The sequence below is a fragment of the Schistocerca cancellata genome, chromosome 3 (assembly GCF_023864275.1).
Source record: "Schistocerca cancellata isolate TAMUIC-IGC-003103 chromosome 3, iqSchCanc2.1, whole genome shotgun sequence".
Taxonomy (NCBI): Eukaryota; Metazoa; Arthropoda; class Insecta; order Orthoptera; family Acrididae; genus Schistocerca; species Schistocerca cancellata.
The window spans coordinates 924,480,989-924,507,659 of NC_064628.1; the positions used below are offsets into that span (position 1 = coordinate 924,480,989).

General features: G+C 44.4%; 1 protein-coding gene across 1 annotated transcript in view; it reads right to left on the reverse strand.

The window, feature by feature from the left end:
- LOC126176003 (uncharacterized) overlaps positions 1-23,335 on the reverse strand; it is a 298,262-nt gene extending 274,927 nt beyond the window's left edge. The window contains exon 1 of the mRNA XM_049923120.1: positions 23,251-23,335. The gene's annotated coding sequence lies outside the window, so the exon portion shown is untranslated. The remainder of the gene's footprint in view (positions 1-23,250) is intronic.
- Between the last annotated feature and the right edge of the window lie 3,336 nt (positions 23,336-26,671).

Below are 26,671 nucleotides of genomic sequence, written 5' to 3' on the forward strand. Positions count from 1 at the left end.
CCAGGGCATCTCAGATATTCATAGGCGCTTGCAGAATGTCTACGGTGATCTGGCAGTGGACAAAAGCACGGTGAGTCGTTGGGCAAAGCGTGTGTCATCATCGCCGCAAGGTCAAGCAAGACTGTCTGATCTCCCGCGTGCGGGCCGGCCGTGCACAGCTGTGACTCCTGCAATGGCGGAGCGTGCGAACACACTCGTTCGAGATGATCGACGGATCACCATCAAACAACTCAGTGCTCAACTTGACATCTCTGTTGGTAGTGCTGTCACAATTGTTCACCAGTTGGGATATTCAAAGGTTTGTTCCCGCTGGGTCCCTCGTTGTCTAACCGAACACCATAAAGAACAAAGGAGAACCATCTGTGAGGAATTGCTTGCTCGTCATGTGGATGAGGGTGACAATTTCTTGTCAAAGATTGTTACAGGCTATGAAACATGGGTTCATCACTTCGAACCTGAAACAAAACGGCAATCAATGGAGTGGCGCCACACCCACTCCCCTACCAAGAAAAAGTTTAAAGCCATACCCTCAGCCGGTAAAGTCACGGTTACAGTCTTCTGGGACGCTGAAGGGGTTATTCTGTTCGATGTCCTTCCCCATGGTCAAAAGATCAACTCTGAAGTGTATTGTGCTACTCTTCAGAAATTGAAGAAACGACTTCAGCGTGTTCGTAGGCACAAAAATCTGAACGAACTTCTCCTTCTTCATGACAACGCAAGACCTCACACAAGTCTTCACACCCGAGAGGAGCTCACAAAACTTCAGTGGACTGTTCTTCCTCATGCACCCTACAGCCCCGATCTCGCACCGTCGGATTTCCATATGTTTGGCCCAATGAAGGACGCAATCCGTGGGAGGCACTACGCGGATGATGAAGAAGTTATTGATGCAGTACGACGTTGGCTCCGACATCGACCAGTGGAATGGTACCGTGCAGGCATACAGGCCCTCATTTCAAGGTGGCGTAAGGCCGTAGCATTGAATGGAGATTACGTTGAAAAATAGTGTTGTGTAGCTAAAAGATTGGGGAATAACCTGGTGTATTTCAATGCTGAATAAAACAACCCCTGTTTCAGAAAAAAAATGTGTTGCATTACTTATTGAACTGCCCTCGTATTTCGCGCAAAGACCACAAAGATAAGATAAGAGAGATTAGGGCTCGCACAGAAGCATATAGGCAGCCATTTTTCCCTCGTTCTGTTTGGGAGTGGAACAGGGAGAGAAGATGCTAGTTGTGGTACGAGGTACCCTCCGCCACGCACCGTATGGTGGATTGCGGAGTATGTATATAGATGTAGATGTAGATGCTGACGGCGCAGGCCGTTACTAACAGACGGCTGGTGGAGTTCCGGTCGCGAGAGGCCGCTGCTTGACCCCGGCGCGCCGCCCCCGTCAATCCCGGCAGACGGCCGACGCAACCGCGAGGCCCAGCTGGGCGTGGTCCGCCCACACCGGGCGCCCAACGTGGAGAGCGCCGAGGAGCGACGCCGCCTGCGCTGTTGGCTCCGCCTTGCGCAACGCGCCGGCCGCGCTCCGCGTGGCCCGTCCCTGACTCGGCGCGGCGCCGTTTTATTGTGCGCAGTACGCTTCTGACAAGGCCTTTCGTGTTCTCATTACTGAGCTGTCGCAGCAAAAAAAGAGATGTAGGTTAGCCGCACCACTGCACGACGTATTCGTGGCACGTGCGCTAGTTTTGGGCTAAATTCTCTCTCACCTGCTGTCGGTGGGCTTTAATCCACCGAAGAGGCGCAACACAGCATACAGGAGCTATCCTGGCATAGAATTCCAGCTTACTTGTAAATGATCGAACACAGTACACTCTTTCCCCTTTGCTATATCAAGTTTCACTTATTAAAATGGAAAATAAGCTTCACTATTCATTCATATTTAGTTTAACGCTCAGTTCTTATCCGTGTTGTAAAATAAAACCCACTGACGAAGGAGAAACTTCGCGGAAACACGTACCGGTGACGGAGAACAAAATTGTGTTTCCTCAACGCACTATCCTTTTTCCAAAGTATATTTTTATTCATTTTTTTTAATTAACGTTTTCCTCTACAATATACACTGAAGAGCCAAAGAAACCGGTACACCTTCCGAATATCTGTAGGACCCCCGTGAGCAAGCAGAAGTGCCGCAACGTGACGTGGCAAGGTTTGCTGGAGGGAACTGACACAATGAATCCTGCAGGGCCGCCCACAAATGCATAAGAGTACCAGGGGATGGAGATCTCTTGTGAACTGCACGTTGCAAGGCATCCCAGATATGTAATGTTGGTGGCTAGCGGAAGTGTTCAAACTCAGAGGAGCGTTCCTGGAACCACTTTTTAGCAATTGCGTACGTGTTTGTCGTCCTGGAATTGCCCAAGTCTTTCGGAGCGCACAATGGACATGAAAGGATGCAGGTGTTCAGACAGGATGCTTACGTGTCACCTGTCAGAGTCGTACCTACACGTATGAGGGGTCCCATATCCCTACAACTACACACACCTCACACCATTACTGAGCCTCCACCAGCTTTGCCTGCCAGCATTCAGGGTCCGTGGATTCATGAGGTTGTCTCCACACCCGTACACGTCCATCCGCTCGATACAATTTGAAACGAGACTCGTCCGACTAGGCAACACGTTTCCAGTCATCAACAGTCAGATGTAGGTATTGACCAGCCCAGGCGAGGCGTAAGGCTTTGTGTCGTGCAGTCATCAAGGGTACACGAGGGGGCCTTCGGCTCCTACAGCCCGTATCGATGGTGTTTCGTCGAGTGATTCGCATGCTCACACTTATTGATGGCCAGCATTGAAATGTACAGCAATTTGCGGAAGGGTTGCACTTCTGTCACCTTGAACGAGTCTCTTCAGTCGCCGTTGGTCCCGTTCTTGCAGGATCTCTTTCCGGCCGCAACGATGTCAGAGATTTCATGTTTTACCGGATGCCTAATATTCACGGTACACTTGTGAAAATCCTCACGGGAAAATCCTCACTTCACCGCTACCTCGGACATGCTGTGTCCCATCGCTCGTGCGCGGACTATAATACCACTTTCAATCTTGATAAGCTGCCACTGTAGCAGCAGTATCCCATCTAACAATGTTCCAGACACTTGTTATCTTATACAGGGTGGTCCATTGATAATGACCGGGCCAAATATCTCACGAAATAAGCGTCAAACGGAAAAATTACAAAGAACGAAACTCGTCTAGCTTGAAGGGGGAAACCAGATGGCGCTATGGTTGGCCCGCTAGATGGCGCTGCCATAGCTCAAACGGATATCAAATGCGTTTTTTTTTAAAATAGGAACCCCTATTTTTTATTACATATTCGTGTGGTACGTAAAGAAATATGAATGTTTTAGTTGGACCACTTTTTTCGCTTTGTGGTAGATGGCGCTGTAATAGTCACAAACATATGTCTCACAATTTTAGACGAACAGTTGCTAACAGGTAGGTTTTTTAAATTAAAATACAGAACGTAGGTACGTTTGAACATTTTATTTCGGTTGTTCCAATGTGATACATGTACCTTTGCGAACTTATCATTTCTGAGAACGTATGGTGTTACAGCATGATTACCTGTAAATACCACATTAATGCAATAAATGCTCAAAATGATGTCCATCAACCTCAATGCATTGGGCAATACGTGTAACGACATTCCTCTCAACAGCGAGTAGTTCACCTTCCGTAATGTTCGCACATGCATTTACAATGCACTGACGCATGTTTTCAGGCGTTGTCTGTGGATCACGATAGCAAAGCTCCTTCAACTTTCCCCACAGAAAGAAATCCGGGGACGTCAGATCCGGTGAACGTGCGGGCCGTGGTATGGTGCTTCGACGACCAATCCACCAGTCATGAAATATGGTATTCAACACCGCTTCAACCGCACGCGAGCTATGTGCCGGACATCCATCATGTTGGAAGTACATCGCCATTCTGTCATGCAGTGAAACATTTTGTAGTAACATCGGTATAACATTACGTAGGAAATCAGCATACATTGCACCGTTTAGATTGGCATCGATAAAATGGGGGCCAATTATCCTTCATTCCATAATGCGGCACCATACATTAACCCGCCAAGGTCGCTTATGTTCCACTTGTTGCAGCCATCGTGGATTTTCTGTTGCCCAATAGTGCATATTATGCCAGTTTACGTTACCGCTGTTGGCGAATGACGCTTCGTCGCTAAATAGAACGCGTGCAAAAAATCTGTCATCGTCCCGTAATTTCTCTTGTGCACAGTGGCAGAAGTGTACACGACGTTCAAAGTCGTCGGCATGCAATTCCTGGTGCATAGAAATACGGTACGGGTGCAATCGATGTTGATGTAGCATTCTCAACACCGACGTTTTTTAGATTCCCGATTATCGCGCAATTTGTCTGCTACTGATGTGCGGATTAGCCGCGACCGCAGCTAAAACATCTACTTGGGCATCATCATTAGTTGCAGGTCGTGGTTGACGTTTCACATGTGGTTGAACACTTCCTGTTTCCTTAAATAACATAACTATCCGGTGAACGGTCCGGACACTTGGATGATGTCGTCCAGGATACCGAGCAGCATACATAGCACACGCCCGTTGTGCATTTTGATCACAATAGCCATACATCAACACGATATCGACCTTTTCCGCAATTGGCAAACGGTCCATTTTAACAAGGGTAATGTATCACGAAGCAAATACCGTCCGCACTGACGGAATGTTACGTATTACCACGTGACTATTACAGCGCCATCCATCACAAAGCGAAGAAAGTGGTCCAACCAATTCATAATTCTTCACGTACTACACGAATGTGTAATAAAAATGGGGGTTCCTATTTAAAAAAAAAAAACAAAAAAAAAAACGCATTTGATATCCGTTTGACCTATGGCAGCGCCATCTAGCGGGCCAACCATAGCGGCATCGGGTTTCCCCCTTCAAGCTAGACAAGTTTCGTTCTTTGTAGTTTTTCCGTTTGACGCTTATTTCTCGAGATATTTGGCCCGGTCACTATCAACGGACCACCCTGTATATAGGATATGTTTAGCGTACTGCTTTTGTGTTGGTCCGTAAGAGGAGACAGGAGAGGCTTGTCTCACCTGGCAGGACGTGAATCGCGACAACATTTTCGAGAACGCATAGGACGCTACTCAAGAGTGTGCCAGATCTGCGGGCGCGGTCACTCGGGTGCGGACGTTCGCTGCATGAGTAACGAAGAGCCGGCTAGCCCGGCCACAGCGACCTGCCAGACCCTCATCTGTCACGCCACGCCCACCTGCACCGTTGTGACATTTCCACCGGGGCCTCCGGCCGCGCCCAACCACCTGCCTGGCCTAGGAACGCCGGGGTACCACTGGCGGCACTGACAAGGGAACCTCCCCATCGCACCCCCCTCAGATTTAGTTATAAGTTGGCACAGTGGATAGGGCTTGAAAAACTGAACACAGATCAATCGAGAAAACAGGAAGAAGTTGTGTGGAACTATGAAAAAAGAAGCAAAATATACAAACTGAGTAGTCCATGTCCAAGATAGGCAACATCATAGATAGCGCGAGCTCAGTAGCGCCGTGGTCCCGTGGTTAGCGTGAGCAGCTGCGGAACGAGAGGTCCTTGGTTCAAGTCTTCCCTAAAGTGATAAGTTTACTTTTTTTATTTTTGCAAAGTTATGATCTGTCTGTTCGTTCGTTGCGTCTCTGTTCACTGTAATAAGTTTAGTGTCTGTGTTTTGCGACCGCACCGCAAAACCGTGCGATTAGTAGACGAAAGGACGTGCCTCTCCAATGGGAACCGAAAAGATTTGGTCGCAAGGTCATAGGTCAACCGATTCCTCCACAGGAAAACACGTCAGATAATAATTGGCTGAAAATAAAAAGTTAAACTTTTCACATAAGGGAAGATTTGAACCAAGGACCTCTCGTTCCGCAGCTGCTCACGCTAACCACGGGACCACGGCACTCCTGAGCTCACTCCCTCCTTGATTATGCCTATCTTGCGCATGGACTACACAGTTTGTATATTTTGCTTATTTTTTTCATAGTTCCACACAACTTCTTCCTGTTTTCTCGATTGATCTGTGTTCAGTTTTTCAAGGCCAACTTATAACTAAATCTGAGGGGGGTGCGATGGGAAGGTTCCCTTGTGAGTGTCGTTCATTTTGGTTCGATGCCTACAGTGTCGGTATTGATACCAACCATGCGAGAATTTCAAAATGCCGGAAGAAATATCGGGACTATCGAACGCGAAAACGGAATTTTAACATTGTATTTGAAGTACACTCTTTTGTTTCCAAACGTCTTCATCCTAATCGGTGAACGTATTACAGTTAAACTGGTGCACTTTAATGAGTCGTCTTTAAATGTAAGAACACGCGAGTCAATAGTGAACCTGCGACTTATCTTGTAAGATAACTTAAAGTAAAACAAACGTCCATTTACAGCATTTGTAGACTTAGAAAAGCTATTGGCAATATTGACTGGTATACTTTCTTTGAAATGCTACAGATAGTAGGGGATAAAATGCGGAGTCTTTTAGCGAGCAGAGTCAGTATTCAGATATATGACAGGATCGGTCATTCGAAGCAAACAAGTCTAATACACATATGCTCTAAAATGTATACCTTAAGAGGTACGAGCACTTGTTCATCTTCGCTACTGTGAAACACATCTCTTCTACTGCAAAAAGTGCGCATACACCTTAAGGTACGCATTTGGAGCACTTGTTTGCTGGGCAGTTTTGCTTCGAATATTCCTTCCTGTCATATTTCTGAATATTAACTATTCCTCCAGCGGCAGCTTGTGTACGGCTTTTGTCAAAACCAGGTTCTAGTTATATGAGTCGAAGGACATGAAAGGTGACCAGAAGATGAGTTGGGAGGGAGACATTTCATCCCATCTACACAATGAGGAAGCAGTAAAGGGAAGCAAAGAAAAATTTGGAAAAGTAATTAAAGTTCAGTGAGAAGATATAAAATGTTGAGCTTGCCGAATGGCAATGTAGTTCTGTCAGAGACAGCAGAGCTTATGAGATGAGCATGAACAAAAGTAAAGCAAGGGTAATGGATCCTAGTCGAATTAAATCTCGCGATAGTGAGGGAGGTAGCTTAGGAAATGAGGCATTAAAAGTGTTAGATGAAATCTGCAATTTTGGTACCAAAGTAAACGCAGATTGGCTCTAGCAAGAAAAATACTTCTGTAGAAGAGGAATTTGTTAAGCTCTAACATAAATTTAAGCCTTAGAAAGTATTTTGTGAAAGTATTTGTTTGCAGTTTAGCCATTTACGGAATTGACATGTAGCCTGATAAGTCCAGATACGACTCTGACAGGTGACACATAAGAACACCTGCATCCTTTCAAGTCCATTGTGCATTCCTAAGGACTTGGGCAATTACAGCAGGACAATGCGACACCCCACACGTCCATAAATGCTACGGAGTGGCTCCAGGAAACTCTTCCGAATTTTTAACGCTTCCGCTGGCCACCGAACTCCCCAGACATAATCATTACTGAGCATATCTGGGATGCCTTGCAACGTACTGTTCAGAAGAGGTTTCCACCCCCTCATACTCTTACGGATTTATGGACAGCCCTGTAGGGTTCATGTTGTCAGTTCCCTCCAGCACTACGTCAGACATTAGTCGAGTCCATGTAACGTCGTGTTGCGGCAGTTCTGCGTGCTCGCGGGGGCTCTACATGGTATTAGGCAAGTGCACCAATTTCTCTGGCTCTTCAGTGTAGATCAGTGCGGTAATGTGTTGGTTCCAATACCGGTGTAACCTCACAGATATGTGTTTCCCCCTTTTTTTATTTTGTCGTCATCAGCAGCTTGATTCCTTAAACAGAGAATCTTCTGGAACGAAGATAGTGCTTGATCGATAATCATCTTGACGTCGATGTGTAATCAACGAAAACATATTCCGCAGTAAGGAGAATGTAGCATTACGCTATCCACCATTGTCATATTAGTAGCTTCTACATTTAGCTCGGTAATAATAACGCTACAGCCGAAACATTAAACTGCCGGTGCAGAGGCTCTAAACACTCACTTGCACTAAGTGTTGATATACAGGACGGAGGCCACCATCACGTAGCCGTATGTCTAAGGAACTCCTCACGTCGCATCCCCCACTAACCCTTCTAGGGCGCCTTGGTGGGATAGTGCAGGTTCACTTCACGTAAACAAGTACCGTGAAATAAGCCTCTGAATACTGGGATGTTATAATAACGTACTACTCCTTCGGTATACAACAGCCGTTTTAGGCGGTGCGTTGCGAACTGTTGACGTGTGCTGCTGTAGGTTGTTTTGGGTGACGCACTAATAGTATAACTGAGCTCAATGAAAACATAACATGGCTAGTGAACTGTGCTTGGTACACGTGCAACAGATAAAACAAATATACGCTCTGTTAACACATTACTGTGCAGAAAAACAAAAGAAATGAGCAATAAAGATACAAAACTGTTGTTTTACAGTCGAACAATGAAGCAGTGACTACCTTTAGGAGACAATGGTACATTCGCATTTAGTATATTCGTCCACGGAAAATGCAGGAAATAAAAAAAGAAAAAAAATGACTGAAGCGAACGCTCCTGTTCTACGGAAATTAAAATAAAACTGTTGTTTTTGGATCTAATAACTTGAGTTAGGCGTGTAGCAGATAAAAATACATTCGCTGTTAATACATTATCCTACAGGAAAGCATAAGAAATGAAAATTAAACAGAAATTTTGATGTGCGATTTAATAACAAAGAGAGGTACGCACAGGGATGGGGGGGGGGGGAGATTCGACATTTGAAACCATGTGTACGGTGGTGTAAGTTAGGATCTCACCGATCACATCCTGGCGCGATTCACGCTAGTGGAACGTCGTTTGCAACTAACGGACGAAAAAAAAGAAAGTTTCGGAATTGCGCACGAATATTTATATCATTAAAGTAGAGAGCACATACTGTCAGCTGAAGTAGTGTGCCTGAGGTTGTAGGTTCAAATCTTGTCACATCTTGTAATTTTTTTTAATTTTCAAATCTTTATCGAAATGACTTTGATCACTATATTATTAAATCTTGTGGCCAAAAATAAGTTTCAAACTGCACTGCGTTACCAATAGAAACAGATTATTCTACTTTTGTTTTTTAATCAATACATCAACATTTTCTAACGTTTAAATGTTCTGATGGATAAATAAGAATAATTAAAATCACATACACAAGGATTCCAAATGAAAAAAGAAAGACAGGAACAAAAAATGTGACCTAGTGAAAAAAGTTAATACAATGTTTTCAACAACGTATGACGCATATGTAAGGACTGAACACCTAGCTCTTCTGCACACAGTTCTGCCGTATCTGCTGACTCCAAAGAGCTGTTGCTGATGTCCGAATCAGCTGTCTCTGTCGAGTCTGAATCTGCCTCGTCCGACATATCCTCAGAAGTTTCTCTGTCACTGTCTGGTTGAAGTTGAATAATTACGCTCTCAGTTGCTTCATCCATCAGTGCGTCTCTGTGCCAGTATTCGTCCTTAATAGTTTTCAGGTTATCACATGCCTCATCGTAATCGTCTTTCCTATCTCAGCCGTAATCATTTCTTTAAGTTGGGAAAGAGTAACGCAGCTGACATTGTTCGATGAAACTTTCTGTTTCATTAAATTCCAGATGGGTTCGATGGGGTTCAGAACACAGTTGTAGGGGGAAGGTGCAACACGGTACTCTGTCTACTGTACCCGTATATTATGGCTCAGGTTTGTAACGTTTCACAACTTCCAGGAGCTCGTTGCGCGTTAAATCCGCACCTTACAGAATTTTAAACTTAGTCAGCCATGATTGTATATCTGCTTTACGAGAAGATGTGTTAGGCGCTTTATTTTCGTGAACACACTGGCAGGGTGCCTTGGCTGATACCACAATACTTGCATCTGGAATATTTGGTGTTAGGTGCTCTCGCAACAATTTAATACAGTTTTCACCATTTCGTTGTGATAATCTTATGATGTTGCCACACGGAGTGGCCGCGAGGTTTGAGGCGCCATGTCACGGATTGCGTGGCCCCTCCCGTCGGAAGTTTGAGTCCTTTCTCGGCCATGGGTGTGTGTGTTGTTCTTAGCATAAGTTAGTTTAAGGGGCTCCGGAACGCCCTATACTTGCAATGTTAAAATAACGCTTATAAATTACATCTTTTCTCACAAAGTATTTGAGGTAGGAAGTTGAACTTTTTACAGATTATTTATTGGAATATGGGCTACAACTTAACACAGGGATTTTACAAAATTTTAGTTCAGCTATTAAAGATGATTTTTTTTCAATTGTAATGAAAATTCACAACATTTTTTTGCAATTTTTTATTTATATATTCAAAAATATACAGTTTTTTGGAAAAAGGCTGTGTTAAATTATGCAGAAGGTACTGTGTAACATTTACTGAAAGTTTGAAACAAATATGTTTGGAAGATCCTTAGAAAACATGTAATTAGTATGAGAAAATAAAAGTTTTGGGAATCGAACGACAAAGATTGGATTAACTTTTTAGTGCATTCCAGGTCCATAGGATGGATTATCTTCCTCCTCTGCAAACTCCTCCTCCAGCTTCCTCTTGTTTACTCTTGCTTGTATTTCTAGACTCTTTACAGCCCTGTCTGCAGCCCGAAGGCGTTCCTTGTCTAAAGCAAGCATCGCTCGTACCATGTTAGAACCTATCTTCATCCCAAATTTCTAAATACCTTGCACCTTACAATGTTGCCATCATTGAAAGTCGCAACAGCATCATACACACCAAAGTGAAGTGTTTCTATTCCAACAAATACAGTCTTGGGGATTCTCGACCATATAACACTATTTACACTTAAATTGGGGTTTTGAGTTTTTCCGTGAATACACTTTCTCAACAGTTCAGGTGCTGCTAAGTCTCTGAAAATAGGTTAGCCACAACACATACTTTATCTCAAATCACTAAAATGTACCTGATGAACACGGACGTTAATAATAACACCATTTGACAGCAGTTTAACAGCGCCACAGTGGGTCACGCCCATGTAGAACACATTTCAAAAAAAATTTAAAAATAGTTGTAGTCTTCGGAATTGAATAAATTATATATCTATAAAAAGGTAATAGTCTGCAGATTCAGAAAACGCAAAAAAGTAAAAATTGAACTTTTCGTGATTTTGAGCCTTTCCGGAGCCCCTTAAGCAGTGTCTAAGTCTACGGACCGATTACCTCAGCAGTTTGGCTCTTAGAAATCCACACACACATTTTCTTGCGATGTTGATCTCGAATCATAGATGAGCTCTGCTCCCTCAGTGAACCCCATTTCTCCTCCAGCATGCACCACTATTGGTCTGTGTCCAGAGCTATCATAATCCCGCACACCTGGTACGTTACTATGCTACCATCATTTACTGACAATATTTCCAGAAAGTGATTCGTTTCCCCGTGAAATTAAAGTCCGTATCCTCCTTCACCCAGCTGTAAATAAACACTTATCAATGTCGTCGAGACACTTCGTGTTCTTCCTCAGTCTCTTCTTCCTTGGAGCCACAATTTTCTGACCACTCGGTCTGGCTTTCTTACCATCATTCACGACATTACGCACTGTTCTCACACTCTTTCCTGCTGCGGTTGCTGCTGTCTCTCCAGAGCTCTTTGTGGTACGTTCCTGTGGGACCAAACTGCTGGGGTCATCGGACCCTAGGTTTACACACTACTTAATCTAACTTAAACTAATTCACGCTATGGACAACACACACACCCATGCTCGAGGGAGGACTCGGACCTCCGACGGGGAGAGCCACGCGAACCGTAGCAAGGCGCCTGAGACCGTGCGGCTACCCCGCGCGGCTCCAGAGCTCTTTCTAACGGTATTAGAAAACTTTTTCGCTTTTCTTCTCGACAGAAGTAAACTACGTTATTACTCAAGACTTTTCCATGCGTGCGTACTCCTTGATAACGTATATATGCGCGATCACTGTCCATTTCAGCAGACGAAAAGAATACACCGCAGCAGTAACACACTATGGCAATAACGTGACTGTACAATGCCGAGCCAAATGCGTCATTCGTGTAGTGTCGAGTATCGCCGGACGCCTTCGGAGCCGGCAGTATGTGAACAAAGCTTAGTTCCGCGTTCTGCCGGCGGCAATTGGTTGGACAGGTAATACTTCTGTTAACGACAGCGTACCAAATATAAAATTCCTGGCTAACCCATAAACTTCCCGATTTATGAACGTCGTTCGCAACCAAGAGTACTAAGTAGTACAGGCGAGTCTGCAAGGTGATACTAGTAGTGAGCGCCTGTAGTTGCCTGAATTGGAAACAGGAAGTGACCCTCCACTCGTTACACCTATTTTGGTTCCCGCCTTTTCCCTTGTTCGTCGTCGGCTTTCCTAATCACTCTGCCCCATCTGTCCTGCTGGCAGGAATCATCTTCACTAAGGCTTAGCGTCTTCATAGACCTTGTATATCGGTCAACCAGTAGGTTCGTGGGCCCTCCCCTTCTGTAGCCACAGAAAGGCACTTATTCGCGACATGCTCTTCACGCCCCAGCGTTATATGACCGTACCATCTCAGCCTGGATTCTTACGGTTTTCCTTTATGGGGACAGCTTTAAAACTACCTCTTATAAATTCTTTGCGAACTTCGTCTTTCAATGTTATTTCCTCCTCCCATCGTAAAGCCGCGTTTCTGCTGTATAGAGCCGATATTCGTGGTTCTTTTCTTATGCCATACAATAGTGCTCGTCTTAAGCTGTTTCATAAATTTTACCTTTGGTTTTTATGGTTGTTTTTGCTTCGCACAGAGCCCTTGAAAATATATGCCACTTGTTCCAGCCAGTTATTATTCTACGAGTTATGTCTGCTTCAGATGATGCGTCCTCTGGTCTTAGTGAATAGAGATTCTTCAAATTTTTACATCGTTAAATGTAAATTTCTTAGTGGTATTTTAGTGTTTTTGGAGTTTGTATATGATTCGGAGTGGCTCATTTTGGATTTACTATTTATCTTTTTTTCAATTTCTGGGGCAAGACTCTGTCCCTGAATCCACAATGTGTCAAAGTAGGTGCGAGGCACTCGTTTACTACGTCTGCGTACTGATGTTGTGATTATTATTTTATTTTTGTGTAATGTATTTCATTCGTCCAAGTTCCGACGGTGGTGACGCAAAAGTCAGGGAAATGTTGGTGAGAATGCAACCAACGTTTACAGAAAGTACAGCAACTGGATGGCTGCCCCAGGTAGTCTCTCGTGGAACAACCTTTCTTTTGGCTGTTATGGACTGCGTCATCGAGAACGAAGTTATTACAGACGCCGAGATTGCTCAGACCGGAGCAGGGTTTGGGAACAGGCCAGCCGCCGCTTTGCGTAAGGTCTGCAGCAACCGAGCGGGACTGCAATTGTCGATGTAGGGATCTACCTGCAACTCTACTTAATACCGCCCCCAACCTCTTACCTGAGTGCCGGAATTATGGAGTTGGTTTTAGCTTCACAGTATTTGGTTGCAGGAAAACATTAATTAAAAGTGCACACTGCCAGCATGATCATGATTTTGATAGAAATACCTCTTTGCGCTTTCAGAAATAGTCTTTGATGTGCGGAACTGGGTCTTAAACAAAACCAAGAACAAGAGTATAAATACATACAGGTATGTCTATACTGCAGCCGGTTACGATGTTTAACGAATGTTCACTAAGTGTATATTTCTTGCTAAATGATTTATTTCTTGCCAGAAAGACGTGCTAAGATGTCCCTTTGTGGGTGACTTACATTATGCACGTCCGCTGGCTGGCAGATAGTCGAGCATTCCTCTCCGTTTTTATCGTTTTCTGCACCATTTTAAGTCACCTCTCTCTCTGCACATTGCTTTTATCGTAAGTATAATACATCATAACGCACTAAAGGAGAAATCTCTATGTATTCCTTGGAGAACATTAATACATTAGGGTTACATAAAGAAATCACAATATCAGCACAAGATACCCACCACATAAACACTATGTTCTATGAATAAATCTTGACAGTGGAAGGTTTTATAGATTGAAAGAAATCACTTCGTTTCCTCTCGTGTGACGTACGACACAGCACTGCAATAATATGTAGCGTGTAGCATAGTCAGCTATTGTACTTCCTTATGTGCTAATATATATATACAGACGTTTGAGACACGTTTGCTAAGTAAGTATGCAACAGCGCAGTTGTGGTCGAGGCTGCTTATGTCGGATCGGCTGATGTAATTTGACGTCTATCCTACCTCTGTCACGCAGTTCAAACCCCATTCGCGAGACTGTTGGTGTTAGAGCAAGACGGGTGAGTACACGTTTGCGGAATACACGGACACGATCCTTCCGTGTGGCGAAGTTCACGGTAACGGAAGAGCTGCTAGTCGCATACCTTTTTCCTCACAGCTGAGCAACAGCTTCGAAAAAAGGGCGCCTTCACCACCAGCAGGCGTGACTTTACTGCTGGAAGGAGACGCCACAGACCCGAAGTAGGCCCTACTGTATGAAATTTCCTTTTTGTTTGTTCGGTTATTACTGAATGGAACTTGTAACGGAACATATTAAAGGCTTTACTGTACCGAAGTATGCGATACCCTCCAAATTCAACCAGTTTAACGAGTATTTATGAGTATAGAAAAGTTATTGTGTATGTTAACAATGACTGCATAACATGTCTCCATAAACAGTCAACCCATTAAATTATACTGAATAACTGACCCACACAAAAGTTTATATCACTTTATCACTGATACAGCAAATGTCATCATGTAAAAACACTAAGTTCATCTTAGATAATTAATATGAAGTACGAAAAATAGTGGCCAACTTTGGTATTTTAGATCTCCTTAAATAAAAATCACCCAGTGAAACCTATTTGTTCACTAGGAGCGGTTTCACTCAGTATTCACGAAATCAATCCTATTTTAGACGAAAACCAATGTAATTCTTAATAATTCATGTTATTTACTTATTTATGCAAATTAGAGAAGTCAATTGACAAACTTCTAAAAAACGGCCTTTTTGTAACAAAGAATTATTCTGTCAAGTCAACAAATCTGTTTGTCATTTTAATAACATGTTAAATTATGTCACTCGATGCAAATTAATAACTTTTCTGCACAAATTATGATAACAGATGTACATGTGACTTATAAACTGTGTCTCTTTTTAGTAGTTCTTTGACAATGTTGTAAATACAAGCAGCAAGAAGGGTAGCGAGGCAGTCGGAATGTCACTTTGGTAAAGTGTGTTTGTCTGTTATTGTTTGAGGTGGATAAACAATGCAAAGAACATGTAAAGGAAGTACTACTTTGTGTTGTATCATGGTCTTTGGTGGACAGTGGAATTAAGATGGCCACCAGAGTAATAAATATTTGAAGTTTACATATTTGTTGGTTTCGCTCGTTCTTTATCATCAAAAGCACATAAAAAACACGGGACCTCATGTTGTTAACCCTAGACAACCAGATTTAGAGCCACAGCATCGAGACACAGCAGCGATCCAGTAAGTAGCAGCGATTACCACAACACAATGCATTTTAATGGCGCCAACCTAACATCAAGTGCTAACAAGCTCCGTAAATGGGAGTGAAATAGTGCGATTATAGCAATTATCAATATCTACGACCAGGCGACCATTACAAACTGTAGAACAAGTGATGTACTGGATCACGCTTAATAAATTCCTTGTAAAAGCGGTCGCGTTGCCGGCATGTTTTCAAATGCCTGTAGAACGGAAACAGTTCGTTTTCGGACACGGGTTCCAGTTCAAAACATCACCTACTCAGTTCCCTCTACATGTGGTAGAAGTTTGTAAGGGCAATTGTAGAGCACCCTGTACTTCTCGTGAACGAACGACTCCGCCGGGAAATCTAATCTGGAGCGCCATCGCATCGCATCGGCGCCGTCCTCTCGCCACAGGACGTGCTGGCAGAGCGCGACGCTGGAGGCTGTGCCGGAGGCAGGGCGGGCACGGGACACGACGGGCAGAGCGCCGCCTGATTTACGGGGCCGCCGCGCGCCTCTGACTGGCTGGCTGGCTGTGCACAGTGTGGCTGGCCTACGCCGCCACCGCGAGACTGCAAACGTGATTTACGGCGCTACGTGGCCGCCGCGCCTAGGGGGCTCCCACTGCCTGCCCCCACACTACGGCTCGTGATGAAACATCGATATGTCCATGTTTCTCGATGAGTGTGTCGATAACAGAAGGCGATATTTCTTCACCGGCGTATCGATACATCGACATCGAAGTGGTGAAATTACATTTTTTTTCGCAATTTTCTAGAAATATTTGAAATTGTTTCCTTTGAAATTGTAGTAGAACATATTTTTACTCTCACTGTGTCAAGGAGTCTTACTACTTTTTGAGGTTTCATCACGTCTAATCTTTCACTTTGTGCGAAGCAAGTTTATGTGGCACAAAAGATGAAGTCCGATTTGGCGGCGGTGTGACTGGAATGACAAGGTATCAGATGGGAAGAAACAGCACACCAGTTTCGTTAAAAAACAATTTTTAACCATACTAGTGTGCTATTTCTCCACATCGACATTATTCAAAAACAGTTCTTGAAACTTGTTGAATCCTGCCTTGTCGTCAAATATGGAGTGTTTAGGAAACCTGCTTTCTCGGATCGCTAGACATAGACTTTAAGCAAATCGAGGAAATCAGCATACATTGCACCATTTAGATTAACATCGATAAAATGGGGGCCATTTATCCTTCCTCCCACAATGCCACACCATACAATAACGCGCCAAAGTCGCTGATGTTCCACTTGTCGCAGCCATCGTGGATTTTCTGTTGACCAATAGTGCATATTATGCCGGTTTACGTTGCCGCTGTTGGTGAATGACGCTTCGTCGCTAAATAGAACGCGTGCAAAAAATCTGTCATCGTCCCGTAGTTTCTCTTGTGCCCAGTGGCAGAGCTGTACACAACGGCGCCGGCCGAAGTGGCCGTGCGGTTAAAGGCGCTGCAGCTTGGAAACGCAAGACCGCTACGGTCGCAGGTTCGAATCCTGCCTCGGGCATGGATGTTTGTGATGTCCTTAGGTTAGTTAGGTTTAACTAGTTCTAAGTTCTAGGGGACTAATGACCTCAGCAGTTGAGTCCCATAGTGCTCAGAGCCATTTGAACCATTTTTTTTTGTACACAACGTTCAAAGTCGTCGCCATGCAATTTCTGGTGCATAGAAATATGGTACGGGTGCAATCGATGTTGATGTAGCATTCTCAACACCGACGTTTTTGAGATTCTCGATTCACGCACAATTTGTCTGCTGCTATCCGGCGAACGGTCCGGACACGTGGATGATGTCGTCCAGGATACCGATCAGCATACATAGCACACGCCCGTTGGGCATTTTCATCACAATAGCCATACATCAACACGATATCGAGCTTTTCCGCAATTGGTAAACGGTCCATGTTAACAAGGGTAATGTATCACGAAGCAAATACCGTCCGCACTGGCTAAATGTTACGTGATACCACGTACTTATGCGTTGTGACTATTACAGCGCCATCTATCACAAAGCGAAAAAAGTGGTCCAACTAAAATATTCATACTTCTTTACGTACTACACGAATATGTAATAAAAAATAGGGGTTCCTATTTTTAAAAAACGCAGTAGATATCCGTTTAACCTATGGCAGCGCCATCTAGCGGGCCAACCATAGTGCCATCTGGTTTCCCCCTTCAAGCTAGACGAGTTTCGTTCTTTGTAGTTTTTTCGTTTGACGCTTATTTCGTGACATATTTGGTCCGGTCACTATCAAAGGACCACCCTGTATATTAACTCTGTATGTACACTTGAACATTTGAAATTGCGAAATATTCGACACACTTAAAATTCATATTATTAACTGCGGAATCTGACAATACCTATTAAATTTATTTCTGGATTCATTCACTAATAATGATATAACTTGATGAAGATTCTTCTTTTATGAAGAAAGTTTGTAAACTCTTTTGTTTTGCAAACTCTCTGGAATATTGTTAGTACAGCAGAATGAGTCAAGAGTAGTGGGCATGCATCTGATGTGATCGGACGTGTTTTTATGTTCGACAATAAAAACGTAAATTTCTGTTTTAAAGTGGAGATTGTAAAGACAGTGTGATATACAAAAATATGACAAAAAATAAAATTGCAGAGAAAAACTGGCAAATCTTCATCAGTTATCACGTCATTTCATTTCATTTTCACACACACACACACACACACACACACACACACCCATGCCCGAGGGACGACTCGAACGGCGGACTGCGACGGGGGGAGCCTCACGGGCCCTGACAAGGCGCCTCAGACCGCGCGGCTACCCTGCGCGGCACAGCGTCCTGCGAATCGTGTCCAAAATGGAACATGTCCACTGGGTGCCTCTCCGCTTGGAATGATAAACAGCAGTAAACCTGCCAGAGTGGACAACAGCTGAGAATACGAAAGCACAGGCAGGTGAACTGTCGAAGCGGGTCAGTTTTTCCGTCAGCCGAAAGTCAAGGTCCCGCCCGAGTGGCTGTCTTTGTCGCGGCTTTCTCTGCTCCGGAGCCAACGGCACGCGAAGCGGTCACTGATCGAGCGTGGCGAGGCGCCGTCGCTTCCATTTATCGGCAGGCGGGCTGACACACAAAGACAACCAGAGTGGATTCACCATCACATTTAGGGGAACCACAAGCTACCGACAGACGTGTGCGCGGTTTTCTGCCACGAGGCGTCTACATGTAAACCACGTACACGGACATCTACCTCTACATCTAGACCCCGAAAGTCATCTTGCAATGTGTGGTGGAGAGTTCTTCTGACACCACAATACTTTTTCCGCTTTCCCTTCCCCTTTTCTATTCGCGAGTCGTTTGTGGCAATAACGGCTGTCAGTAAACCACTGTACGAACTCCCATCTCTCGATTTTTTTTTATTGGTCCCACCATTACGCGAGACGTGTACGGGAGGAAGCAGTATTTTGTCCGACTCTTCCCGGAACGTACGTTCTCGAAATTACGACAGTAAACCCCACCACGTAGTTGTTATGGTTGACTTCAATCCGAAGACTGATTTTATGGAGCTCTCCACTGTAATCTGTCCTGTGCTAGCGTCTTCATCTCCGAATAACTACGGCAACCTACATCCATCCGAAGTTTCTCCTTGCATTTATCGCTTGGTCTCCCTCTATAATTTTTACCCCTCACATATTCCTCCCGTATCAAACTGTTCTATAGATCTCTTTTCTCCCCAATTCGCTTCATATGCACAACGATAAAATGCTGCTCATTCCATTTCCTATTCTAATTCCCTCAAAATCCCTTGGTTTAATTTTAGTAGCTTCCATGATCCTTGTTTTACTTTTGTTGATGTTCATCTTACAACTTATTTTCAGGACACTAATCATTCCGTTCAACTGACCTTCAAAGTCCTCTGACCTCTCTGACAGAATTACAGTGCCGTTCGCAATTCAGACTTTTTATATCTTGTCGAAAAACATTAATATGCTTTCCGAATTTCATCTCGGTTTCATAAATGTTCACAAAATCACTTTTACCGGAGTGGCTCTGAGCACTATGCGACTTGACATCTGAGGTCATCAGTCACCTAGAACTTAGAACTAATTAAACCTAACTAACCTAAGGACATCACACACATCCATGCCCGAGGCAGGATTCGAACCTGCGACCGTAGCGGTCACGGGGTTCCAGACTGAAGCGCCTAGAACCGCACGGCCACACCAGCCGGCTTTACCGGAGTGCCAGCGTTGACACTTAAGTATAGCTAATTTATTTCTGGTTCCTAGTAATCGCTGTTATTATCATTTAACTTTAAATAGAGGTAATGTAACAATATCTTTGGATGTCGGCGAATGAAGTTAATCTGACGAGAGAAAAAATTGTGATTTTTGCGATCTATCTGATAGTTAAGTTAATATAATTAATCGAAACCTCCAGTAACTATGCATAACTGTACTTCCAGTCTGACAGTAAAGAAACTTTTGCAGCTTCTACTTTGTTAATAGGAGCTATATGGTTTACTTACGATAAGAAATACAGTAATCTTTCTATAAGAGCTGCAAAAGTTAATGTATCTTGCATTGTCTTTTTCAAATTCGAGTTATGATGGGAAACTGACAGTAACAGAATTACATACCTGGTAATTTACTATCATATGATTGCTCCTACTGCCAGCTGTTTCAAGGAACTGTTTGTCGGAACCTGTTCAGAGCAGAGAGCATGTTTCGACAGTGTCTGTGAATGATCTGTACTCTCTTCACTTCCTACCGAGACAGTCAATGTACAGCCTTGTGCAGTTTTGGCTGTGTACTCGTACGCAATGAACTCTTGAAGTTTTCATGGGCACTATAATGTTAATCCAACTGCAGTTTCTGATGTAAGTAAATATGATTATTATTATTAAGCATCAGATTGAGGAGGGGAAGCAACATATACTTGCGTGGCCCTCTTTCCCGTTTAGAAAGTGCCGCAGACCATTGTGGAACAGCGAGGCTTTGTGCGAGCGATGTGCGGCTGGAGAGGTAAAATATGCTAAGAAATTCCCGGACGTCACTCGCCCTGAAAATGTACCTTAGGGCCAGTTTAAAACTGAGTTTGAAGAATATTACAAAGGGGGGGGGATATAAGTGGATGTTAACGTCGGCCTTGACTGTTCTGTCAGCACAATGACACGTCGGACACGGTTGGCTCTTTGGAAAAGACTTGACACACAGAAAGTAAATGATTAAGCAAACACAAATGTAGAGTAATTGACACTATCATTACTAACTTGGACGTTAAGGCCATATAACATGTTAACACTTACATCAATAACAATGACAGAGCTTGAGTGGTTCGAAAAGTTTATAAATCTCGTAGAAATGTCCATTCATTAACCACTCTGAGTTTTTCACACATTCTAGCCCCACATGCAACAAAATGACAGTATTTATCTGTAGGGTTTAACAAATTACAAGTCTAATAATGACGCCTATGTAATGGTGCATCCGTGTTATACAGGAGATAAAAAGCTCACAAGCGAGCTCTGCAACATCCATGTACTAATTTACATTTACATGACAAACCCTATTTTCAGGGCTATATTTTAATTTGGACAAATGGATCTATGCACATATTTGTAAAAACGACGATGATACATCAGTCCATACTAATGTAAAATTGCCACCATCTGAAGAAGACAAATTTAAATTTGTTGAAACCTAGGTAAAGATTTGTTTATCCATTGCAAATTGTCGGCTGTTTATAATTTTATTACGTGGAACCGTTGCTGTTGTGCAGCTATGTTTAAAATACTGATAAACAGCCTACTTACAATGGGTCCGTCATTCGGTTTAGTCACAAATCCGATTTGTCTGGAACACTTTATGTCGACTTCCCTGTTTTTTAATTTATGCAGACGAAAGCGAACTAGTAGCTGTAGCGTCAAATTTGCGTTGTGAAGCTGAACGTTGCAGTTTCTGTCGGTAACACCGAGCGCCGATTGCGTCACCATTGCCTCTCACCGCGAAGACCAATCTTGTCATTTGGATTTTTGTTCATCAGTTTCAGAAAGGGTATTTGAAGAATACCCATGTGAAGAAATGGAACACAAGTTGCGTTAAAATTGTTTTTCGAACGCTACAGATTTGCTGTTTCTCCACATCGGATACCTTGTTATTCCGTTCACACCGCCACTCCCTAGTGCCTCAGACAGTCAAAGAGAAAGACTGGGCGTGATGAAAGCTCAAAAGGTAGTAAGACTCCTCCACACAGTGAAAGTAAAATTATGTTCTTCTACAATCTGAAAAGAACAATTTCAAATATTTATCGAAAATTGCGAAAAAAGTTATATAAAATAAAAATATCGGCTCTCGATATTGCTATTTCGCTATCGATATATTGCTGAAAAAAGTACCGCCTGTATAATTACTTTTTTGGAAGAAGAAATATCGATATATAGATATTTTATCAACAACCCCAGTGCAGTTATCAGAGCTGACTGAGATACGGCACGCGAGGTGGTGTTAAGTTCTTTGTCGCTGGCCTAGCAACCCTTGACCGTGGAATAAGGCGCTTCAGACTCGTGCCGCAAGGTTGCTTCGAAGCCGGCGCCGCTGCGTTAGATGCTGCAAGTCATCAGATGCCACTGTTTATGATTGCTTGTTCGTAATTGGTTGGTTCAAACGGCTCTGAGCACTATGGGACTCAACTGCTGTGGTCATAAGTCCCCTAGAACTCAGAACTACTTAAACCTAACTAACCTAAGGACATCACACACATCCATGCCCGAGGCAGGATTCGAACCTGCGACCGTAGCGGTCGTGCGGTTCCAGATTGTAGCGCCTTTAACCGCTCGGCCACTCCGGCCGGCTGTTCGTAATTCCTCTCGTCTCCGCGCACTAGTTGTTTTAAATAGTAAATATTACACCACCTCAGGAAGGCGTTTTCAGACTTTTTTCTGCTGTTACAAATTTATTTGATGCGTTTGGTCTCGTTAACATATATCATTATTTTCTTATACTTTTGGAATTGCCAAGAGAAAAGAAGTATGTAACGTGAAAAGGCTTCTTTCGTAATCTAATATTCTCCTTAAGACGAATTGAAGAAACGGGTGTTCAATGTAGCTTTCCTTGCGGAAAGTGTTGAAGAACATATTTTTTTTGTGGCTGATAGGTCACCTGTCTCTCCTTCTCACAGCATTTTCCCAGAGAACTTGTCGAGCTGGACTGATAGAAAATGTAAAGTAAACTGACAGAAATGAAACAGCTGCAGCAAAAGTAGACAGCGCAATGAAATTTCATGTATGTACAGGAAAATATCCAGTTAGGGAAGAAGTATCATTCCTTTACACTTTAGACTATAATTAGAACAATTAGCACAGCGGAAAATGATGCAAGCTGGCATTTGTAATCAAGAGCCTTCCACCAGAAGGTAATGTTTGAGGTAACTGACATGGCGGAGGTAGGCTTCAAGTTTGTGATGTCATGACAACTTTCCCTAGTACACCTGCTGGCACTTGAGGCACATTAGCTTCATAAAAGAATGTGACTCGCGCAACGCGCACTTGCGTGGAATGAATCCATTACGAAACACGTCGGAGCGCATGCCGCCAACTTGTATCAGCTGTTGGAAGAGATCGACCAGTCCCCTCATCGTGGTTTCCGTCAGTCGTACAAGTCGAATAAGGAGATGAAAGGAGCTTGACGACTTCCTTACCTCAACCTGAACTCGTGGTCCGTCTCTAGTGACTACTTTATCGAATAGACTTGGAGCCACGATGATGCTTCCTTCTTCGACCGGCCCCTCACCGAGAATCCCCTCTGGGAATCGGCTGCAGGGCGCGCGAGCAGAGAACACGCAGTGAAAGCCTGGAGCTGAGGCGTCCTCGAGCGCAGTCACGGCCGACGGGCGCCGGACTGGCAGCAGCAGACAGCAGACAGCGGACAGCAGACAGCGGCAGCTGCTGCTGTCGTGACGGCCCACGGCCGCCAGACGGTACGGCACGGCACGTCTCGCCGCTGATGGGCGGCTGGTGAAGGGCCCCCACCAGTGCCTTCCTAGCCAGCCCGCTGTGTGTTGTACTCTGCCGCTTGTTACGCAACCTCAGCGGACTGCTCTGGCGCTGCGTGTTTGCTCCGAGGGCAGGGGAAGCACACGTCCCACGCGCTCGCCTGCCTGGATCGCGAACCTCGCCGACGCTGCTACCCGCACAGCAGTACGTGGCAGTTTACAATCGGAATCCAGAAATGCTACGTGGTCGTGCTTCCGCCCGCGATACAATTCGTCAAGTTCGACCAAAGCCGGTTGTTTCTTTTTCTATAAAAAAAAAAAAAACGGTATCCTACATTACGCCGTGAAAAGTATCAGGACACTTATTCTTATGTAGTAGGACATTAATGTGGAGTGCCCCTTCAGCTCTATGACGGCTTGAAGCTTTGTGGGGGCACTTTCAGTGATGTGTCTGAGTGTCTATCCAGGAATGGCAGCCCATTCTTTCTCAACTGATGTTCGACTCTGGGTGCTGGAGCAAAGTCGACAACTCGACGTTCTAAATCATCGCGAAGGTGTTCCATTGCATTCAGGTCGGGGCTGTGTGGAGGCCTTCCATTTCAGTTTTTTTTCAATCTTTGAGTCGTCAGTCTTCTGGCTGGTTTGATGCGGGGTCTGCCACGAATTCCTCTCCTGTACCAACCTTCTCGTCTCAGACTAGAACTTGCAACCTACCTACTCAACTGTTTGCTGGATGTATCCCCATCTCTGTCTTCCTCTGTGTTACTGTCCACAAAGCGTCGTCTCACAGCTGTTGCTTCATGACAGAGTGCGTTGTCACGCTGACACCAATGGTCACGGTCTACTAAACTGTTCGTTTCGTGTAAGTCTGCAGCTTTTCGTGGCCGTTGTCACTACAGTTAAAATCTTCTGGGTTCTTAGGCCGCGTCATATTTCCTTCTAAAATAATCGATGTTTCGACTCCTCTGCTGGGATCTTCTTCAGAGATTGGTGTCCACTATTGATAGAACACTGCCAGAGGTCAGTGTCGCATTCTCTTATAAAGGGGAGTTTTCCCGCGGTTGTGCTGCAGAAGTGGGAGTATCGGTTAAAATTCTTTTGGCTGCCTCGGTAGGCCATCGTCATAGGCCAATATTCCCGCGCTGATACAGAAGAATGGGCGTTGTTGGCTAAACTCTTATGGATACTACTGGTGCCCCATCCTCACTGAATAGAAAGGCACTAATCCACACTTACGCTGGAGTAGGGTTATGGGTTGGTTTGTAAAATCGACAGTAGCGGAACATCATGAGAACTGTGGCTTTGACATCGATATTAATAACGCTAAGGAAACTAACATTAATAGAAGAAAGGTCCCAGAAGCTGTTGAAATTTCCAAGAATGCATTTAATTTCAATAGATCAATAGAGAGGACTGCTCTTGGTTTCCGGCATCGTGGTTTCCCGCCATCAAGGAAGTAAATATGCGGCCGCGGTGTGCGAGCTATACAAACAATGCGCTGCGAGTTACCTCGGCGGACAGCAATATTTTGGGTAAACACTCCCCATCTCTTGGTTCAAAAAATGGTTCAAATGGCTCTGAGCACTATTGGACTCAACATCTTAGGTCATAAGTCCCCTAGAACTTAGAACTACTTAAACCTAACTAACCTAAGGACATCACACACACCCATGCCCGAGGCAGGATTCGAACCTGCGACCTTAGCAGTCCCGCGGTTCCGGACTGCAGCGCCAGAACCGCTAGACCACCGCGGCCGGCCCCCATCTCTTGTTCCGTCCGTTTCGCATCTAGCTAATGATGATTGCCAGCCAATAGCAGTAGGAGGAATTTCAACCAACAACCCTTCTACAGCGTGTGTGGAATAGTGTCCTTCTATCTAGTGACGATGGGTCACCAATAATATGCTTAAGGGTGTAACCAATAACGCCCCCTCTCCTGCAACTACGCGGGAATATTAGCCTAAGACGATGGCCCACAAATCGTAGGCACAAGAACTTTAACCGATACTGCCACTTTTCCAGCAAAAACGCGGGAAAACTCCACTTTATAAGAGAAAGCGTCTCTGTCTCTGACAGCGTTCTAGCAGTAGTGGACACCGAAACAACCTGAAGAAGGTCCGAGCAGAGGGGTCGAAACGTCGATTATTTTAGAAGAAAATATGACGCGGCGTAGCAACCGAGAATATTTGAACTTTAGTGTTCCTCTGTTGTTCGCATTACACAATTCAGTATGTGTTCATACTCTTGCGCATTTAACTTTTTCTTTAGCTTAATAAGCGCACCATAGATTTCCCACAAAAAACAATCACCAAACCGTGACACCATCTTCTACGTACTTGACTGCTGGCACCGCACATAGCGGCAAGTAACGTTCTCTGGGCGTTCGCCAAACCGAAATCCTTGCATCTGATGATCCATCACTCCGCATCCAGTGTCCACCGGCGCCACCCTTCAAAACACATTAACTGTTGCTTAGCACTGACTACAGAAATGCGTGACCTTTGAGGAGCAGCTCGAGCATCGTACCCCATTCTTTTTAAGCCACTACCCACAGCTACTGTGTTGAGTGGACTGCTTTTAGCACTTTGTAATTCACGACTGATTCCTTCCGCTGATTTTGTGCGATCATTAAGACCTCCCTCCGCAATGAGCGATGGTCCGTGTACTCTGCCTGGTCGTGGTTTATTTCTGTTTGTTCCTCCGCTCTTTACTGTTCACAGTCAGACCACCAGCACTCAGTTTGTCGTCTGCTGGATGGCTGATCTGTCTCTGATGGACGTCCAGTGACTGGTCCACGTTCCAAGTCGCTGAGCTTCCCTGACCGAGCCGTTTTGCCGTCGCCGCTTCACATGACTCTCCGTCCCCTTTTACGGGTATATTATCAGGTCCGCCTGTCGTGGCATCTAGTGGTCGATTCCGCATTACATAGTGGTGTCGGGATATTTTTGATCAGGTATCTTGAAACAGTGAAGCTCGACATTACGACGATTTCAATTTAGCAGTAAAAGCTACTCGGTTGTTAACAAGTAATGAAGGTCTGCTGCACCACAATTTACACATCAAAATATGCTTAGCGCACCCCACCTCCCCATATTAAAGCCGATGACGACGTTAAGATGAGCGATGTACCCTGTGACGTAGGTGTAGTCGACCAGAAGTAGCGGTGTCTCTCCCAGTGTTGTGTTAGAGCTGTGCCGAGAACTTGAAGCTCCTGAAATTC